The 20,106-nt window shown below is 43.6% G+C and overlaps 1 long non-coding RNA gene across 2 annotated transcripts; it reads left to right on the top strand.

Annotated features, from left to right (window-relative positions):
• The first annotated feature begins 67 nt into the window (after window positions 1-67).
• Window positions 68-19,683, top strand: LOC119402396 (uncharacterized). Of its 2 annotated transcripts, none has more exons than XR_005185784.2 (3): window positions 68-244; window positions 3,025-3,211; window positions 19,435-19,683. It is a non-coding gene; the product is annotated as an uncharacterized LOC119402396 (long non-coding RNA). The 2 variants fall into 2 exon arrangements; XR_005185785.2 differs by lacking the exon at window positions 19,435-19,683 and adding an exon at window positions 18,704-18,973.
• Window positions 19,684-20,106: the final 423 nt, after the last annotated feature.

The raw sequence follows: 20,106 nt of genomic DNA, 5'->3' as shown, positions 1-20,106 counted from the left end.
CGTGTTTTCGTATCAGCGGAAACACAGCGACCGCGCCTGTGCCTGGCTCTCCATGCCTGACGACGCGACCATAGCAAACGCCTTACGAATGAATCGGATACTCGTGAACAGACAGTAAGTGCTTCGAGAGACGCTGTGCGCACACTTCTCGCTGCCGAAAGCCGTCTCGTCCAGGATGCATTGAAGCGGACACACACAGCCTGCAGCGAAGAACAACGCGACGGACATTGCTCTACTCCACTTGGTAAGTTTTTGTTGCTGCTCAGCATGGATCTATTAAAAAGCGCGTTTCTGATACTGTCAGTCATCTAAGGCTACGAACGTTGCTCGGGCAGCAAGCGCAGCTTCCACTAGCTAGTGGCGATGCAAGCGTGCGACCATAAAAGCCTGCGCGCAAACTTTATCGTGCTGCCGCTTCCAAACTTGCGAAGCTAAAAGATAAAAGAAAAGCACGCAGCCCTAAAGCACTGCCTTTAGTGGAATAAATTTAAGAGGAGGAAATTGAACTTAAAATAGGGAGCTCTTCGAGTATATGCTTTTTTTTCATGGCTTCACCGCAATACGGCTCTGTGCTCCAGTGAAGGCAAGGGAGACTCGCACTTATCCGCACTCGTTTGTGGCTTCGGCTTTCTTTCCTCCCGCTGTATATTGTGTGATCTGGCAGTATTGTGCAACCCTCCTCCATGAAATTGTCGAGTGCACTCTATACGGCTCTACTCTCCATGATGTCTACACTTTAACGCTTCATCACAGTAAAAATATATATTCGAGGGAGGCTTACTAAAATCACGTCCGCCACTAGTGATCACTGTACCCATGCAGAAAAAAAGAACAAAACAAGGGATAACAATTTATTAACAAGAAAAGTGTCCCATGAAGTAAGAACAAGCAAAAGAGGTTCTTGGTTTATTGGTATATCACAAGCATAAACATGTTTTATATATATACACACACACACAGACATTAATGTTTATTAAAGCAAGGTAAATAACTTGTAAATGTGTGCAGAGCAAAGATGACAGAAAATTCTGTAGTGCTTTGAAGTTCAGAAGACAACTGGAAATGTGCAACCGCACTCTGGCAAAGTGATAACTAGGGATGTGCAAATATTCAAGTTTCGAATTCAAATAGAATAATTCGTTTTGACTTTTGAATAGCTAGTATTTGAAGTTTTGAATAATTCAACACGACGAATATCAAAGACACGACAAAGGCCAATAGTGCAATTTGATAAGGGTGGGATGGCAAAAACTAACGCTAAAGTCGCTAAACTTCATTAAATTTTCACCTTTCGTTAAAACTTTCATCGATATGCTGGTTCAAAAGTGAGTGCATGTTCATTTTAAAAAAGATTATGTTGTTTCCACGCCTCATGGCTAATGGCCAGGGAACATTCTGTGAGACTCGAACTGCTGGCAACCAAAAATAACCAGCACACTGAGCTCAGGTCTTATAGGCAAGAGGTTCACAAATACTTCACTGAGCCCCTAATCACAAGAAAGGATGATCCTTTAACATACTGCAAAGAGCACGGAGCTGCACTTTATCGAGGTATCGCCATAATCGCTTTGTGATACCTTCCCACCCCTGCTACTGAGGTACCCAGTGAACAGCGAAAAGTTTTAGTTGATTACCCAGTGAACTGCAGGAAACACCTTAATATCGCGGCAAGAGAGCCTGAAGCCAGGTCATGTGAAACTGCTTGTGTCATGACAATTCATAGTCTTTCGGTAGTAGTCACGCACCGCGTTATGTGTTCGAAGACATGAGCAGATTTTATTTCCTTGTTCTTTCTTTCAATTTCAAATAAAACTTTCTGTATTCGATATCTATATTTGACATTTTCGGCCACTATTCGGCACTATTCGATTCAAGATTAAATTCACTATTTGCACACCCCTACTGATAACAAAAGATCTCAGAGAAACTCGCCATCAAGACAAAGGAAGCAGAAAGGTGTTCTATTTGACATGATTACTATTTCTGCTTTTGTTCTCACAACATCAAGACCACTGTATATTCTAGAACAGGGGTCGACATGTTCAAGGAAAGACATGCTCTGAGGTCTGCTCACTGGTCTCCTTTTCTGTCTTACTGGCATTGTGGTCACTGCTGCCGTGCAACTAGGCTGTGCAACCAGGGTTATGTTGCTTACATCTGAAGTAACTGAACCTTGACCTCTTTCGCTTTTGTGAGTTACTTTTGTTACATTTGTTCATTTTGCTTAGCTGCCCCATTTGAAATGCGAAGCATTTCTTAGCAGACTGCAGGCTATTTGAGCTTGTCTATCTACGTGTCTGTCTAGCCGCCTACGTCTGGGCGCTCTTGTGGTACATCAAAAATTCAGTCAGCCCTCAGTGATGAGGGCTGACAGCACTGAGGACCACACTAGCTCCTAACGGTAAGGCATAGCAAAAGTCAATCATCATGGAATACCACATTGTGACTGCATGACAACATGACTTGACAGCGTGACTTGAATGGGCCACAGCTGGAGGAGCCAAGGGTTGTCCGTTAGTAGGTGCCATTCTTTAACATGACTGTATGCATGATACTGTGGTAGCAGTGCAGAGCCAGATGCTTGCGCCTGTGGCTAAGGTCACCAATTGTAGGGGTATGATGTCACAACAGCCAACGTGAGGAGTCGTTGTCCTCACTTTGATTCAAGGATAGGTGAAGCACCTAAGTGCAGTGGCGGCGATGAGCAGCCTGTATGATGAGCAGCTCCTTTGCTTAGATTTAGGTGCATGTTAAAGAATCCCATATGGCCTAAATTGATCCGAAGTCACCCACTACGGTGTGCCTCACAATCACATCACGGTTTTTGGCGCATAAAACCCTAGAAAGGTTGTTATTGAAACCAGGCTGGCACTGTGCCTAGGGCTGCCATAAAACCCATTAGGCGGGAGGCAGCGACCATTCAATGCAGCCTTGCACTGGGCACATTCTGCTCGACGTTTAGCTTGAGAGAATGGGGCCTCTTTAGCCTGTTGGCAGCTGGCTCAACTACTGGGCGCCTTGCAGGCATCCTCTTAGACCCCCTCGTGAGCCTTGGCCGACGCCTGGCAATGCTGGTTGGCTGCACTCGTATCTGACGAGCCCGGCGACGTCTTGCTGCAGCGGTAGCCTTGAGTGCCAGCATCAGCGCAGTTCCATCCGTGCTGTTTTGCACACGAGCCAGCTCCTCTCCAAGGCCCTTCAGAATCTCGAGGTAAGCCGGATTGTGTGCATTCATGGCAGGCACACGCCGTACCTGGGCCTCCAGGAATAGACCTTTTTCAAGCAATCCCAGAACCCCACGAGGGCGCGCGAAGCACTATGGGAAAAGTGTGTACGGCGAGCCCGCCCGCTGTTCCGTCGCTCGCTGCTCGTTGGCGCCGTGGGAGCACCAAACGAAAAAAAAAACACGTCACCGCTGGTTGACTATTATTAAATACTAAAGGCTACCTGTCTGAACGCACCTGCATGTATCTCTACGCATGAAATGCGAAAGAAATGATGCAGTCAGTGTAGGTATATTACCGAGCAGATGTATACTGGATCTAGCAGTTAAGCAGCATGCAAGTTATCACGTGCCGGTATACATGCAGTAATAACGTGCTATCGTGAGCAATGTGAGCTGGAACACCGAATTCGTATTTATTCAATGATTACTTGTTCACAAGCCACTACGGCATTTAATGCCATAGTGGCTCGTGATAGGGTTTAACCAAACTGTAGAGAGGTGTTACAGTGTTCAGGTGTACAGATTATTATATTATTTTAATTGACAAGTCATGCGCTGTACAAAGAAGTGAGCACATCCTAAATGTGTAAAGAAAAAGGGATTGGACTAGAATTCACTTGTGAGATGCCTTGCTCTGATAATTTGCAGTTTCTTGATACATGCTTATAAGTTTAACTGCGGAGCATGTTCGCGGGCACTGTAGCCCGCGTTCAGTGAAATCGGTGTTCAATTTCGCGTCGGCGCATTCGAATGTTGTTAAACGAGGAATTGTGATGTCATGATTACGCAAGGCATTGGAAAAAAACTTGCGCACATAAGATGAGCAGTAGTTTCCAGCTGCAAAGTGATCAAAGAGGCGGGATATCCTGCGTATCGTTGTATCAGTTCGCGAAAATCTATTCGCATGGCAAAGAAAGATTAACATGGATGTTCTCCATCCATAAATAATAAAGAAACTAGAAATACTGCAGTTATTCCACGTATGTATAAGAAGTTCTTCAGTTGCATGGCCTGAAGAACGTAGGGAAGGGATGTGGGGGTGAAGGTTGTGTTTACCGCCCCAAATAAGCTCAGTCGCATTAAGGTCGCAGGGGTCTGCGGTTGGCAAAGAAAAATGCGGTCAGAGGCATGCCAATCGTTTTGTAAATTGTGTAGGAGTTAACCATAAATTTCTCTTTCTTGTGTCCACATGTACATCGGCCAGACTGGTCGATGTATTAATACGTATACGCGCCTCAGCGTACATCGAAACTCATTGAATGGAGCTGTCTCATCTCGCCTCTCTGTATCAGTCATGAAAATGTAATCCCATCTTCGAAAGCACAGTAATTTTGTACCATCAACCTAATCAGACAACGCGAGAAATTTCGGTGGCATATCATGTCACAAATAATGCCACACTTTGTGTCAGTCAATCTTCTCAGTCGTTACAAGACAAGGAATTCTACTTTATTAATCGACTGTAAGCACACGCCTTGGTTGTTTGACTTTTCGTACCTCTTTATGACACGCGCGACGCACTCGCATTTTTTAATGCTTTTTTTCACGCGTGCAATAATCTTTCAGTTGTGTGTGAGCGCTGGTTTGTGCATTTCCTTCCTTGTACTGCTCCATTCTTTTTTCGCACTAAGTATTATTCCAACCTGTAGCTATAGCACCAACGAAGGTTAGTAGGCACTTATAGTTCGTTACATATATGGTGCGAGCGACGCAATGGATGTATCCCATTTCCCCAAATGCCGACTACACTTTCTAGTGTACTCTTCAGATATCAGAACCTCACACTGTAGTCGTCGACAGTGTCAATGGACGTTGATTCCAAATGCATCCGAGAATCATAGACCGCTCCTGCATTTCGTAGGCAACCGAGCTGTATTTTTTTATTTATGCCGTAAGGCGCAGTGGGGCTAAAAAAATAAATAAAAGGTGACGCTTCTGAGCCGCTCAACTTAGAGTTACTGTATATGCTTAAAGGTAGCATATACAGTAACTCTAGCTCAACTGGCCCAACAGTGGGAGAGATGCAAATCGTCGAGAGGCTGTCGCAGCTAAGCACTGAAGTTCGGGATTGAATTGCGCAGTAACATGTTGCACCTTGCCAAATTCACTGTGTCTATGAAGTCCCGGCACGGCGCAAGCGGAAAGCTACAGCGCGAGGCACGCGCGCTCGTCGCGGCGGCTGCTGCGGCGTACACACATTTCCCATGAGTGCTTGCGCGCCCGTTGATGGCGCTCGTGTGCTTGAAAAAGGTCTATTGGTATGCATGTTCTTGGGCCTGCACAGAAAGTGGTGAAGGAAATATTGTTCACATGATACACCACACCAACAAGAACTGCACATTTATTTTGCTGTTCTCTAACTGCAGCCAAGGGCTCAGTAATAAAGGTTAAACTGAGGAGTCAGTTTTAAGTGAAGCTTTCCCTGTCTCCTGTTTTGACTGTCCTGCCACTGTTAGTGCTGCCAATCTAAAAAGTATACAGTTTTACTGACTCAGGTAAAGAAATGCTTGACATTTCTTTACATTTACATAGTATATACAGCTGTGTTTTTCAGTATGCTTTGTCTTCATATAGTGTTGTGCTATGCAAAGACATGGGAAAATTTTTAGTTTAGATTACTTTTGAAGGGTTTGAACATATTGCAATAATGAATTCGCTTTAGCCAAGCTGCAATGATTTAACAAGTTATGACTCTAATACACATCAGTAATGACACTAATTGTTTCTGTGGACCTACCTATGTCTCTGTCGGCACTAATGGCAGTTCTTGCTTGTGGTTGCAGTTGGGGTATGTATGTCCAAATGATCAGTCAGTCGAAACTTGGCGCTCTGGAGTCACAACTGCAGCCAAAGAGTTAAACCCTAACAAAGAGTTAACCCTTCATTAGTCGGATGCTGAATTCAGGCACGTACCTGTCCTAATTCATTATTTAAATGGAATCTATCCTGCACGATTTGCATAAGTATGTCCACGGTGTGCAGACGCACCTGCAGTTAAACATACCACATTGAAGTGCTTCAAAAGGCCTCTGGATATGCTTCTTCCGCAGCATGCCGCATACAGCAGAAAAGGCAGCTGCATAAAGCATGGCTTCGAAAGAGGAGATGAGACAGCTACCTGGCTCTCTCGGACAAAAAGTCCAGTGAGCTGACCTTGGAATAAGGGTCTATACCATGATAGCTTGCATTCTCTCTCTTTTTTCTTCTGCCAATAAAAGTTTTCTCAATAAACCAATGGGATTCTACCTGTTTTGTTGCAAACAAGAAGGGAAAAACACGAAATAACCTACACTTAGCAAGGGTAGATTTTTGGTCTTGTTGGTCAACGTATTCATAGTGTTAAGCGTGGAACTATTAAGACTGAGACAAGACAGAGAGTGTTTGTGTTACTCCATGTTTCATCTCTGTCGTGTTCCGTGCTAGACACTATTAATATCCTACTTTGTCTCTTTTCACGATTTCACGATCAGTACATGATGATGATCATAATGCCTGTGGCCACATCCCCTTGATGTTGCAGGTCAACAGCCAGAGCTGGATCAGGCCAAAAATAAAAACAAGCTTTAGGAAAAAAATTATAAAACATGGAGAAAAAGATATTACACCCTGAAAAGTACAAAATCAAAACCCTGGATTCCTGAGCAGCATTACTTTCTGCAGGTGCTAGGGCCAGTGACACAAGTTCATGTGAGGTAATCAAATGCCTTAATATCAACCCAGTCAGACCTTTTCGGTTTCAAAGGAGAGGGCAACCCTAACTTGTCAGCAGTTGAGATTAACAAGAAAGATGTTAGATCATATGCACATTATGCCAGGATCTTTTTTGTTTGTGTGTTTGCGTCTGTGCGTGTCGGGGGGGGTGCTCGATGTCAACATATACGTTCTTGTATCAGTTCTTGTATCACTCCAGTATGCTCTGACCTGTTCCTGGCAGCCCAGTGTTCTACCACAGAGCCATGCCACTGCTTCAAACTTCTTTGCATAAAGACCCTACACAGGCTTCATGCCGGGAAGAAACGACATTAACATGTGTAATATAGCATGGTAGAAGAGTAAAATAAGAACCAGGCGTCACCCAATGCAAATTGTGTAGACAGGTGTTGCACAATGTGAATTGCGTAACTAGTGGGTCATTGAATGCTTCCAACTCATTGCAAAAGGCTCTGGCATAATTCTTCATCATCAGCCACAGCATCAGCAGAGTGCACATAAGGCCTTGCAGATGTGTAACGGGTACCTTGCTTCTCCGCAGAATGATAAATAATGGCGCAGTCGGTGCTTCCCAACTTGACAAAATTATTATTTATGGCGTAGTGGCAAGTGTACTTGTATTAGTAGCCCCAAGAGAGTTTACAACGGACTGTAGAAGTGCTGCTCTTCCAACTTTTGCTGTGACTGTGCTGTGCTTTCTGCATAGGCCTGGCGTTATTTATGCATCTGGCGAGCAGTGAAAAAGTCCTGCCATCATCTTCTAGAGCATGGGTCTCAGCCGCATGCAGCCCGCCAACCTTTCGCTAGCAGCCCGTAGCCCACGCATGACAGTTTTCCTATATTTTTTGATGACTTTTGTGACTTTGCTAAATGGTGCTGGTATTATTTTCTTGCCTGTCGTGATTAATAACACTTTGTTCGGGTAAGCCACACAAATGTGAATGGTCATAAGGATCTTTTTTTCATCAGACACCTCATGCGGTCACCTTGTGTTGAAACACCACCGCAGAACAAAAACTAAACTTAAGGATCGGCGTCCAGATATTAGTCATTGTGGAGATCGGTATAGACATGCCAAATACCCTTAAGAAATGACCAATATAAGAGATATGGGAAAGGCTTCCCTTCAAATGGCAATGTTAGCTGACATTTTACTTACACTCCCCCACTCCCTCCCCACGCAGTTCTGACATTTTCACTGTCACTGCCCTTTGTAAGATTAAATTTCATAACTGCAGTCCGATAACTGATGTGAGTTTGAGACCCCTGTTTTAGAGCATAGCCTTAAACCATCAGTTTAAAAGATTAAAAAACACTGGCTATTCCCAAAGCATGCTCGTAGGAATCAGCGAAAATTTTTAAAAAATGAAACCAAAAACCCATGCGCCACCGAAGAAATAAGGACACACTGACCTCAGCAAAGCAGCAGTTGCTCTGTTTTTGTACAGCATTTTGCACTATATGAAACAAGCAGGGTGAACATGCAGTGTCAGTGTTTTTTTGTCTTCAGCGCTTCATAAGCTTTAAGGGATTCTGCAAAGCGGTGAACAATAACTGAAGAAAAAGTACACAACAAACCACCAAGACCCCCTTGTACTATGTGCTAAGAAGGTTGTGTGCAGTATTCCCCTAACCTGCGGTAAAGAATATACATGATTTGCTATTTGCATGGCCGAAGCTTATCTGTATGATGGAGCCCAGTGTGTCAGAATTGACGACGTGTGCTCAGATCCTGTACCTGTTAAGTCGGGCATTCCACAGGGTCTGCGCTGGGCCCTTGTTCTTCTTGATATCTCGTTAAAGTTAAGCTCTATGTTGATGACTGCACAGTCTATCACAACATTCAGAATCCTAGTGATCAGGCTCTACTTAACAATGCTTTAGCACAAATTGCAGTGTGGTGCACAGATTGGCAAATGAAAATAAACATTAAAAAATCTGTTGCGATGACTGTGACACAAAACGACAGCCATTAAGTTATCACTGCATAGGCGGCAGGTCTCTTGCTGTTTTAAACAGATATAAATACCTCAGGGTGACAGTAACGTCGGATATGAGGTGGAATGAACACACATATTGAAAGGTGTGCGGAGGGCTATGTGGAAACTTGGTTACTTAAAAAGAAATATGCGGCAATGTACACACGAGGTTAAATTAATAGCGTATAAAACTGTAGTCCATCCTGTAATAGAATATGCATCGATAGGTTGGGGCCCATACAGTCAAGGAAACACAAACTAACTAGAAACTGTCCAAAAGAAAGTGGTTAGGTTTGTATATCGTTCTTATAGCTGGCGCACTTCTGCTAGTGCTTTGGTAAAAAAAGCAGGTCTAGAATTCCTACAAAAGTGGCGCCAACACGACCGGTTAAAAAATTCATGCACCTGTTATTCCATGATAAACTTGGTATTCATAAACACACTTACATATAGCCAGTGTCCAGGTGGGCCACCCATTCACACCACAGTAAAAAAATAAAAGAATATCCCTGCCACACTGAAACTTGCAAAGTTGTTTTTTCCAAAGACAATTTGTGAATGGAACCGCCTGCCAGCCGGTATTGTGGAATGTCTAACTACTGATTCTTTTGTACAAATTCTTCATTTGTAATCGCTTTGACAATAATTTACAACCGTTATAGTTTCAAATGTTGTCCATATGCCTTACACTTATTTGTTTTTTTTTAGTGAACACATTATAACTCTTTTCTTTAACCCCTGTTAGTTGACATGACATGTCTATCGCATCTTCACATTCTTTTTTTTTTTTCTTTTACGTGAGAAGAAGTTCTGTCATCTTTCTCCAGTCAGTTTGCGCATACCATGCTCTAAAAATTGCATATATGCTTTGTATCTCACTCTTCAGGAATTTTTTTTTTCTTGTTCTTTTCGATTCATGTGACACAATTGTTGTATCTTGATTTGTTCACTTCGTTTTGTACTTGTAACTCCCACTCCTGCTTACAGCCTCATCTAGAGGCTAGCAGTACTGTATGAATAAACAAATAAATAAATAAATAAATAAATAGGGCATACAGGACGCTGTATTAATAAACGTCTCCTGGAACACAGATACCCCTGCCAACAATTGCAAGCAGCAGGTCACCTCGTTGCACACTGAAAACGATGCTGTACACCAAAGTTCCGTGACACGTGTTGCTTGCACACTGCAGTGACAAAGATACCAGGGAGATAAAAGAAACCCTTTTCATCATAGGGGCAAAAGAGCAATGCATCAGCACACCCTTGCTGTTGCATTTAACGCAAGCAGAAAAAAAATTTCTAGAAAGTGATATACACTGATCCGCCGAGAATTTGTCTGTGCTTAATAAGGCATATGCTATGTTCTGGCATCATATTTGTTTTCTTTTTTGCCTTTTTGCTTTTTTCTGCCCTTTACCTTAACCCTCGAACCTGATTGTTAAACTACCTTTGACACTTCACAAGATGTGAATAAATCAGTTGTAAGTTTGCACACCAACTGTCCTGTAATCCCTCACGAAAGAAATCGTGAAAGACCACCAACTAGCCCAATTCGTCACTCTGCTAAACCTTTATTACTCCTTGCCAGAATTGTTAAAATGTGTTAATGGCTGTATTAACAAACAAGTGTAGGAAACTGTTTTTACTGAAATGTGGTGGTTCAATGGTGGCTCTTCTAGAAATTCTTTCCATGTATTTAAAGTCGACGCTGGTAGGTTGGAAGGAAGGCATTTATATGCAGAAATCGGGGATATGTATTGGTTCTAAGGTTGCTCTGATACTTTTTATACCTAGCAAGATTGAGAAGCGGTTAGAAGGTGCCTTAGATAATTCTGTAAAGGTTTTTTTTTATGTGCACGATTACTCGATTTTTTGTAGCGGTGAGGACATTGACTCTGTGGTTAGCTCAGTGAGCAAGAAATTTGAGATAAATGGAGGAGGGCTGAACTAAAGAATGCCCTTGGAATAATGGAATGCAATTTTTATACATTTCTGTAACATTTCAGAAGAACCGCACATGCTGGCAGTATTCTCCTAGATAGTCAAGGCCACCGTTTCACTTCTCGTCAAAGCATTTTAAGGTTGTAAAAAATGGTATAGCCATGTCGTGCCTTAAATTTTCCCTCAACAATTCATGTGAGCACAAAGTGAGTTCTAGCTTTAAAGCACAGCTTACGCGTCTTTTATATGTGGGTTATCCTTGCATTGCAGTGGCCACTGTCGCTGAACGCTTAAAGTTTTGTTAGGAGCGAGCATGATTGCAGAAAGCAATAGGAAGAAACGTGTCATAGGTATTCTTCACATTCCTGTATATCTCACAGGCTAAAGAAAGTGGGAAGTTAGTACGGCATTAATGTTGTGTTTACAGCTTCCAATAAGCTAGGCAAGTTTTGTACTGCTGTGCACAGAAAGAATGAGCAAGTTGACAGCGAGGTGACAACAAGTGGACTAACAAATGTTTCGTAAAACACACCAACAAATTTAGGTTCCTTTTAGCTGTGGCCGCTTCTATGTAGGACATGGGGGCCACTGTGTTAACGAGAGATTATTGGAACATAAAATATCGCTAACCGAAGGCTCAACGTCTATCCTGTTTTTACATTGTCAAGAGTGTAAGTGCATGCCAAAATTCGATGAATGCACAGTTTTGTGCAGGCACAGGAATGAAGAATCACGTCTGATAATTGAGGCGTGGCATATCAGAAATAGTGGTAGCGCATGTGTGAGCCAAGCTCACAGATCTGAAGTGGAGACCGGGCAGGTAGGTGTGCTCAAGTGTCATTTTATACTCTGTATGCCGTGGCAAGAAAAAAAAATTGGGGAAGCTTGCACTAGGCCGCGCAAGGCTTCAAACAGCATAGCTGGGCGATTCTGAAGACTAATCTGGTTGCTTCTAGGTTGTTTCTAGGCCTTAGCTTGGTGACACCGATGTCCGAACTCCACCGATGACACCAATGTCCAAACTCCAGAGACAACCTCGTGCTGAAACCAAGCGTTCGCACCTCTCATAGATCTACAGGCACGTCATCATTGGCGTAGGCCTTCTATCACTTCGGGGTCTTCTTGCTGCCGCCGTTGCCTTTCCCGTTCCCTCTCATGGTGTGGGAAAAGACGCGATTCTTCGGGATACTAGGGAACGGGAAAGGCAACGACTGCAGCAAGAAGACCCCGAAGCAATGGAAGGCCTACGCCAATGATGACGTGCCTGTAGATCTATGAGAGGTGCGAACGCTTGGTTTCAGCACGAGGTTCTGTCTCTCGAGTTTGGACATCGGTGTCACCTAGCTAAGGCCTACAAACAACCAAGAAAACAACCTAGAAGCTCGTTGTACGTACTCGGGGTCTTCGGCTCGCCGCCATCGCTTCGCAGCCATTTCTTGGGCTAACTGTTGCCTTCTTCATTTTTAGTGGACCAGATTTACCAAATATCTGTGGTACATACCAGTTTATGATGATAGTTTTTTTTGTTCGCCGGACAAGGAAGGATTTGCTACACAGCTTGGTTGTTAAAAAATTTCGGGCGGGGGGAGGTCATGGGCGCGGTCTGCCATCTTCCAGATCACCCTGCCAAGCACCGGTGTGAGTTTGAAAACCATGATAAAAAAAAAACTGCCAGGCCTGCGCGGAACGTACAGTACAGTAACAGCGAAAGCTGGAAGAGCGGCGTTTCTAGAGCATTTGTTTAAACACTCTTGGGCCAACTACTACAAGCGCACTTGCATGGTACCCACTACACCATAAATCATCATAATTTTTGTGTAGGGGGGAAGCGTCCACTATGCCATTATTCGTCGTTCTTCAGAAAAGCATGGTACCCGCTACACACTTGTAAGGCATTATGTGCACTTTGTTGATGCTGTGGCTGACGACGATGAAGAAATATGCCTGAGGCTTTTGTAATGGGTTGGAGCATTAAATGACCCACTCGTTACGCAATTCGCATTGTGTGATATCCTGTTGTTCTGAAACGCTTTATTACGCATGTTAACACGATTCCTTACCCGACATGAAGCCTGGATATGGTCAGTTTGCAACGGAGTTTCAAGCACCGGCATAGCTCAGTGGTAGAATGCTGGGCTGCCACGCAGAGGGTCTGGGTTCGATGCCCATTGTGTCTTCGGCATTTTTTATTTATTTAGCTTTTTTTCTTATTTCGTGCAATAGTGGTTATGGACACCGGTGGCAGTGGACAACTACGGCACCAGAATCAGCCCTTGTTGTGATCTCGTAACAGCTTTCGCTGTAATAATAAGCTTATCTAAAAGGGCTAGAACGGCTTGAGGTAAAGGTTGCATATGATAGAGTAGACACTAAGGCGCGTCATAGATTAAAACTGGAGTCATATAATCAGTAAAATTAGTATCAAAGAGCAATAAGCATAAATGCTTTGGTAAAATGATACGAAATTGATGGTGGGGGGCATAGGTCGGCAAAAAAATTGGAGCTCACTCGGACTCAGACTCGCCAAAGCTTTTCTCAACCGGACTCACTCGGACTCAGACTCACTAAACCTTTTCTCAACCGGACTCACTCAGACTCAAACTCACCAACATATTACTCAGCCCAACTCACTCAGACTCATGGCTTCACCTGAGTCTGAGTGAGCCCAAGTGAGTCGACTCATGAGCCCGTTGTCGTAAAATTGACTTTTTCGATCATGGTGTCAATCCTCTTTAATGCCAATATCTCACATAATCAGTGCTCTACGACACACCTTTTGATCTTGTACCTTCAAATACGAGCTATCATTATATATCATATATCATCATTATCATATATCAATTCAGTAAAGACATCTTTATGAAATACGCAACTCACACGAGATATTTTTATCAAGAACTTCCTATGAAAGTTTTCGGGGGGAGGTCATGGCACCCCTTCCCCTAACTCACGCCTCGGATCAATAAATATTGAGATGGCCCATGAATACTAGTGTGAATAGACTTGAGTATAAATGTAAGCCGACATGAGGTTGATAGTAATGATGAAGATGAGTAGATAGGACCATAAATTGGCAACAAAACGTGGAGCTCACTCGGACTCAGGCTCACCAATATTTTCCTCAACCAGACTCACTTGGACTCAAACTCACCAAAATATTACTCACCCGGATTCACTCAGACTCATACTTGTGGCCCGATTTGAGTCTGAGTGAGTCGATTCATGAGTGACTTTGCCAACCTATGGTGGGGGGTCAAGTGGACGGTTGTATTTCAAGGTGAAAGTAAATCATAAATTAAGGCTTTATGACATTGTCATAATGTTGCAGATTAGCAGTATTTGCGACGTCATATGAGATGACATTACGTGACGACATAACATGAAATTATCACATGGTCAAAAGTGTGCTAATCCTGCAAGCAGTGCAAAAATACATTAGGTGCAGAAAGCTTTCAGGTGGTGGGGGCAAGGATCAATACATCGGCTGTGCAGAAAAAGACGGCCGCACAATTAATCCCAAGTTTACCAACACAGTCAGTGAGATTGCCTCTCTCAGACCCTGAATCTTTTCTGCCCTTTCACCAGATGTTGTGCCAGAAATACATACTATGTTGCACATTACATTTTTTTTGTATTAGAAAGTGATACCAATAAGACATATTTGCAAGAAAATAAAGTAAAGCATGTATATGGATAGAGGTACATAATAGTGTGATGCACTTAATGAAGTGCCGGTGGGGAAAATAATAAGGTAAATAATGAAAGAAAGAGAGTTTAGCATAGTTTATCGAAGGCAAGTGGAGGAGGGAGATGAGTTGGAGGTTGCAGACATGCTAGGGAAGGCCACCAGCTACACTGTTTCCCAACTCATCACAACACTGGTGCGTAGCTGCCCCAATTTTTTTTTTTTTAAGACACAGGGTGAGGTAAATTTCTTTTATTAATGAAATTTGGTTTTTCTCTTTTTTTTTGTTTCTGTGAAATAAGGCCTTCCTTAACAATGTCCAGTGCCCCACACATTATACCGCATTTTGATTGAGCCAAAATCACAAGGTATCCGAGACCAGCTGGCGAGCAGCCGCACCCCCTTAGGTCGTGTAGAAGCTGAGCTTTCTGCCTCAAGCGAATTTTTTAAAAAACAATGTACGTGGACGTGGTGAAGAAGTTAGAGAAGGACTGAGGGAAGACGAGGAAGATGAGGGTGTTCTAAATAAAGAACATGGCTGACACCATAGCCTAGCCCAACGTGTATTATTACAAATTGGCGCAGCCACGTATAGTTCCTGTGTGGACATTCAAGTCAAGATTTGGGTGGACTTCACCATTGGAGCAAATCAACGCGGTGGCATCCGGATCTTGGCTGCAATGCCTCAAGATGAAGAGGAACAAGCTCTTCCGGAAGCAGTGAGCACTGACGAATTTGTCTCCTACATAAGCACTAGAACGAAGCTCACTCCAAGTGATTTAATTGCTAAAGGAACAGTGAGGATCAATATGAAACTTCAAGATTATGAGAATTTTGTTCTGACTACAGTTGGAAACTACGCGAAGCCCGCTACCGTTGCTTCGTCTGACAGCTCCGTCGTCCAAGACAACCAAGACAACGAAACAGGAATCCGTAGAACGAATAGCAAAAATGCAGAAGCCGTATGACTTACACTCTTTGCGGGTATTTCTGGGTTTGGCCGAGCATTTTCGGTCGTTCATTAGAGATTATGCGACAAAAACTAAATGCCTCACAGAAATGACTAAGAAGAATGTTCCATTTCAGTGGACAGCAGAGTGTGATTCCGTTTATCACAGCCTTGTGAGCATCATTTCATCTGATCCAGTTCTCACTCTTCCAGACTTCAAGTTGCCCTTAGAGCTGAACACCGACGCTTATTATGGCACAGGTGCAGTGCTTTACCAAAGAGATGCCGACTGTCCGCGGAGCCGGCAACAGAGGGTCGTCGGATACTATTCGTACACCTTCTCGAAAGCGCAACTTAACTACACGACTACGGAGAAAGAAGCCTTGGCAGTCCTAATGGCCGTACGCTATTTTAGACCTTACCTGGATGGCAGGAGCTTCACGCTCTTCACGGATCATCAAGCCTTGACTTACATCCTTAACCTCGCAGAGCCTAGAGGAAAGATCGCTAGGTGGGTGGCCGAACTCCAGCAGTTTACATTCGTGGTCCATCACAGGCCTGGGGAGCACCTAAAGGATGCAGATGCACTTTCGAGACTTGCGGTCATTCCTGATCAAGAAAACATCAACGCAAACCTGTTGTGGGAGGGAACTGAAGAACTCCAGTTCCTCAACGGAAAGTTCGCAGTCCCCGAAACAATGGTGCCTCGAATCTTGGAACTTTATCACGACTCCCCGCACTCAGGCGGACACGATGGCTTTTGGAGGACTTATCGCAAGATCCATCAACGTTTCCAGTGGAAACACATGAAAGATGACGTCCAGCGGTATGTTCACTCTTGTCATCAATGTCAAGTTCACAAAGCCAAGTACCTTCAGAGAACGGACGAGATGGTCTTGCCTCAACACTCCGACATACCGTTTGAAGTTGTCCACGTCGATTTTGCAGAGCTCAAGGAAAAGGCTGCTGGAGTAGGAAGAACACAGTCTTTCCTAGTGGCAATAGACCAGTGCACAAGAACAGTGGCTGCACGGCCGGGAAGAGAAGACGCGAATAGTGTGATTGCTCTCTTGAGCCGTGAGATGTTTAAGAGTACAAAAGTAGTGATATCAGACAATGGACCAGCGTTTCTAAGCCAGCGTTTGCAAGAGTGGGCGAAGCAACGTGGAGTTACTTTGCGACGCTGCGTGCCGTACCATCCTGCAGGCAATGGCATGGCTGAAAGAATAATACGAGATTTGAAGCAGTTCATTTCAATGTACCCAAGCTTTCAAGGCGGATGGAAATGCTGCTTGGAGGCAGCTGTTGCTCATCACAACCGATCGCACACTGCGAGCATCGGCTGTAGCCCGTATTTTGCGGCATTCGGAAAGGCACCAGTGCTTCCTGCTGATCAACAGCTTCGCATTGCTGACCGCCTGCAATTGTGCGAAAAGCGAAAAACTTCGGAAGCATACCAGCGATATCGGGAAGATATGAAGAGAAACTTCGACCGCCGCCACAACACGCGGATACCTAAGATACAGTTGAACGATCTGATACTCGTCAGAAAGGGCCTTCCCGGCACGAAGCAGGTGTACTTGGGACCTTATCGAGTGGTGCAGACTGCAGTGCAACAAGGCGTTCTTAAGAGGGTTGGTTACGTAAACGGTGACGGTGTGCTGGAGTTTGCGACTGTTGGAAACGTCTTCATGTATCATCCCAGGAGGGATGAGTCTTCAAAGAGGGGGAGTGTACGTGGACGTGGTGAAGAAGTTGGAGAAGGACTGAGGGAAGACGAGGAAGATGAGGGTGTTCTAAATAAAGACCATGGCTGACACCATAGCCTAGCCCAACGTGTATTATTACAAACAATACTGGTGGTTTCTCTGAGCTTAGCAGGTTTTTAAAGTCAGTCTGGCTACCTAAAGGCACATGGTACAGATTTTTTAATACTCGCGGCATTTACCAAGTCCACTTGCCTTGAGTGAGACATGGTTCTGTGCACTTATCTTGAGTTTATTTGCACCTTTGTTGATTTTGTTGCAACGGCAAAAGATATGCTCGTGTTGACAAAGTCACCGTTTGGAGAGCGTAGTATAATTGGAGATCTACACGGTTCAGCTACTAACAGAACGAGACCGGGAGCATTCGTGCAAGCAAACTGAAGACCATGTCGCCACAAGGACAAAATGTTACCTGTAATGACAATGGCTGTGCTTTGATTGATCATTGCTCATTCATTGGCGCATATTTCAAGTCTCCCGAAAAGGAGAAGGGTGCGCTTGCTCAGGTAGGGGTGCTTGCTTGGTATTTTACGGTTGTAGTTTCCGAGGAAATTGGTCTTAAATACACCTTAAAATACATGGGAGGTATAGGGCCTAGCCTGTGCCCTTAAGTTTAAGAGCTTGTTATATGGGCAAAGGAGGAAAATTTCAAACAGAAATATTTTACTATATGGTATAACTTGCAACTTACTCATATTCAAATCCTAAATTCAATATAAGTTTGCTTCAACTTCGCTTCACACCAAGAAAGGGACATTGCAGGTATAACAGCACAAAGGGACACTGTCAAAAGTAGACCAGACGACAATAGCACAAGTGATATTTGCACATGCCTAGTTCTCGTTCGTAGAACTGTTGTGCAAGGTCGTTGGATCATAATAAAACTGCTCGTTTTTCTGTGTAATATGTTATATATTCAATTCTAACTACTTTATTTCAAATTATTCAACCAAATTACTTTCCTTAAAACCTCACATTTACAGTTTGCCAATCACTAGACTTGGGAGTTCTTGCTTCTTCTGGCTGGGCTGGACAAGTGTGTGAAGAAGTGGCCGAAAATCCCATGCATGTTTTCTGACAGAGCAGACTGCTGCAGGCCCATGTTACACTTAAATGTTGAATCGGAGAACTGAAGGTTACCCAGCATACAAGTTGTCAAGTTTCGTGCATATTGGGAATTCACTGTGAGCAGGACTGGACATTTCTAATCGATTTCCTGTATTTTTAATGCAATGAAGCTATCTGTAATGTTCTGGTAAAATTGTTAAAGCGAAAGACTTTTACTTGGGGTGCTGCCTCACATCCTTGAATAACTTTGTGACAGGGTCTTGAAAGTCCTTGCATTTTGGCCTTCAAAACTTGCATAAGCTTTGAAAAACTGAATTACTCATAAGCACTAGTTAAGCTAGAACTGAGATATCTTCAATACACCTCATCCACCAGAATCTTCTGATGGTCTCGTCAAGCTTCGCCGATGCCCATGGGGTGTGGAAGAAACCAAGTAATGCAAACAAAACACAGTTTTACTTCATTTGTATATTTATTCACTTATTTATAAATAATAAAATCACCAAACTTGATTTTAATGACTTTGGTACAATAATCACATACATGGCAGTAACAACACACTAATAATGCAAATTAATCAATCTCTCTTTTTTTTTGCTTGCAAATGGTGCTTTCATGGCTTATCGAGCCACCTTTGCTGCTTTTCAATGCACATGCAATCTCAATCATTGCCACGCGCCTCCACATGGCAGTCCTCATGCGCCCGTGCAGCATTAGAAAAATGTGAGCCACGTTAACTTAATAGTGTACGCCCATAGTTGACATGTATCTCCATGTGCAGTGCCCTATAGATGTGCTGCTTGCTGAAAGTATACCTGGATAAGCTTAGTGATAGAAATTTGTGTCATCAAGAGCACAATTCCATTAGCAATGCATAGCATTGTGTGCATTTTTTTTGTGGGGTCCTCTCTTTGGTGTGCTGCTTGTGTGCTTTGTATTCAATTTTATGCCTTCTCTTTGACTTGTGTTATGGTACTGATACATCTAGGATTTCTGACTGTTTCCATTTCCTCATTTTCCTTCGCAAAGCTAAATAAAAAAGTCACTAGAGAGCAAGTCGCAGAACTCGGTACTTAAAAACACTTTGGTATCTCCTCCACTTACAGGCTGACCACCAAAACAGTGTGAATCTGGGTCCTTAAGGAGCTTGAACACCATCAGGTGCCAATGCTCTGCTCATTGTGGACAAGTACTGCGACGAGGACAGCACCTGGCTTCGTGCAATATTTCTGGATGCTTCTTCATTGTGACTAATGTGAAACTATTGTGCAATTTAACCTTTGTTTACTTCACTGAAATAATAAATGAACCCAACAATTACAAGAGCAAGCTTGGAAGTGTTGAGACTTCATATTACTTTGACTAAAAAATAATAAAAATATAATTTTTTAATGCAGGGAGTTTTTGCTTTTGTTTATTCCAAAACAGGCCAACTGCATCTCTTAAAGGCCAACTCCGGCGATGTTTTGGCCATGTCAAAGTAATGGTGCTTTTATGTTTCTGAGACGCTCCTGTTACGGGCCCGATAGCAGAAATACTCGGCAAATTGGAGAATAATTTTAAATAAGCAAAAAAGCCCAACACCGAAACCGAAACCCAACCGAGTGTACTGTCTACGTATGAGTAGACGTTGTTACGAACGAACTGGAAGTCGTGCAAGGCATGCCGGTGACGCCGGCGCGGAGTATGAAAACTGTGACAGCCGGGACGACCAGCGAAGCGCCGGCCAAACCAACGCTGTCTGTCGCCTTGTGCACAGCAGACGCTCGCTGTAGCGG

The sequence above is a fragment of the Rhipicephalus sanguineus genome, chromosome 8, assembly GCF_013339695.2.
Source record: "Rhipicephalus sanguineus isolate Rsan-2018 chromosome 8, BIME_Rsan_1.4, whole genome shotgun sequence".
Classification (NCBI taxonomy): domain Eukaryota; kingdom Metazoa; phylum Arthropoda; class Arachnida; order Ixodida; family Ixodidae; genus Rhipicephalus; species Rhipicephalus sanguineus.
This window is presented reverse-complemented; position numbering and strand designations above follow the sequence as displayed.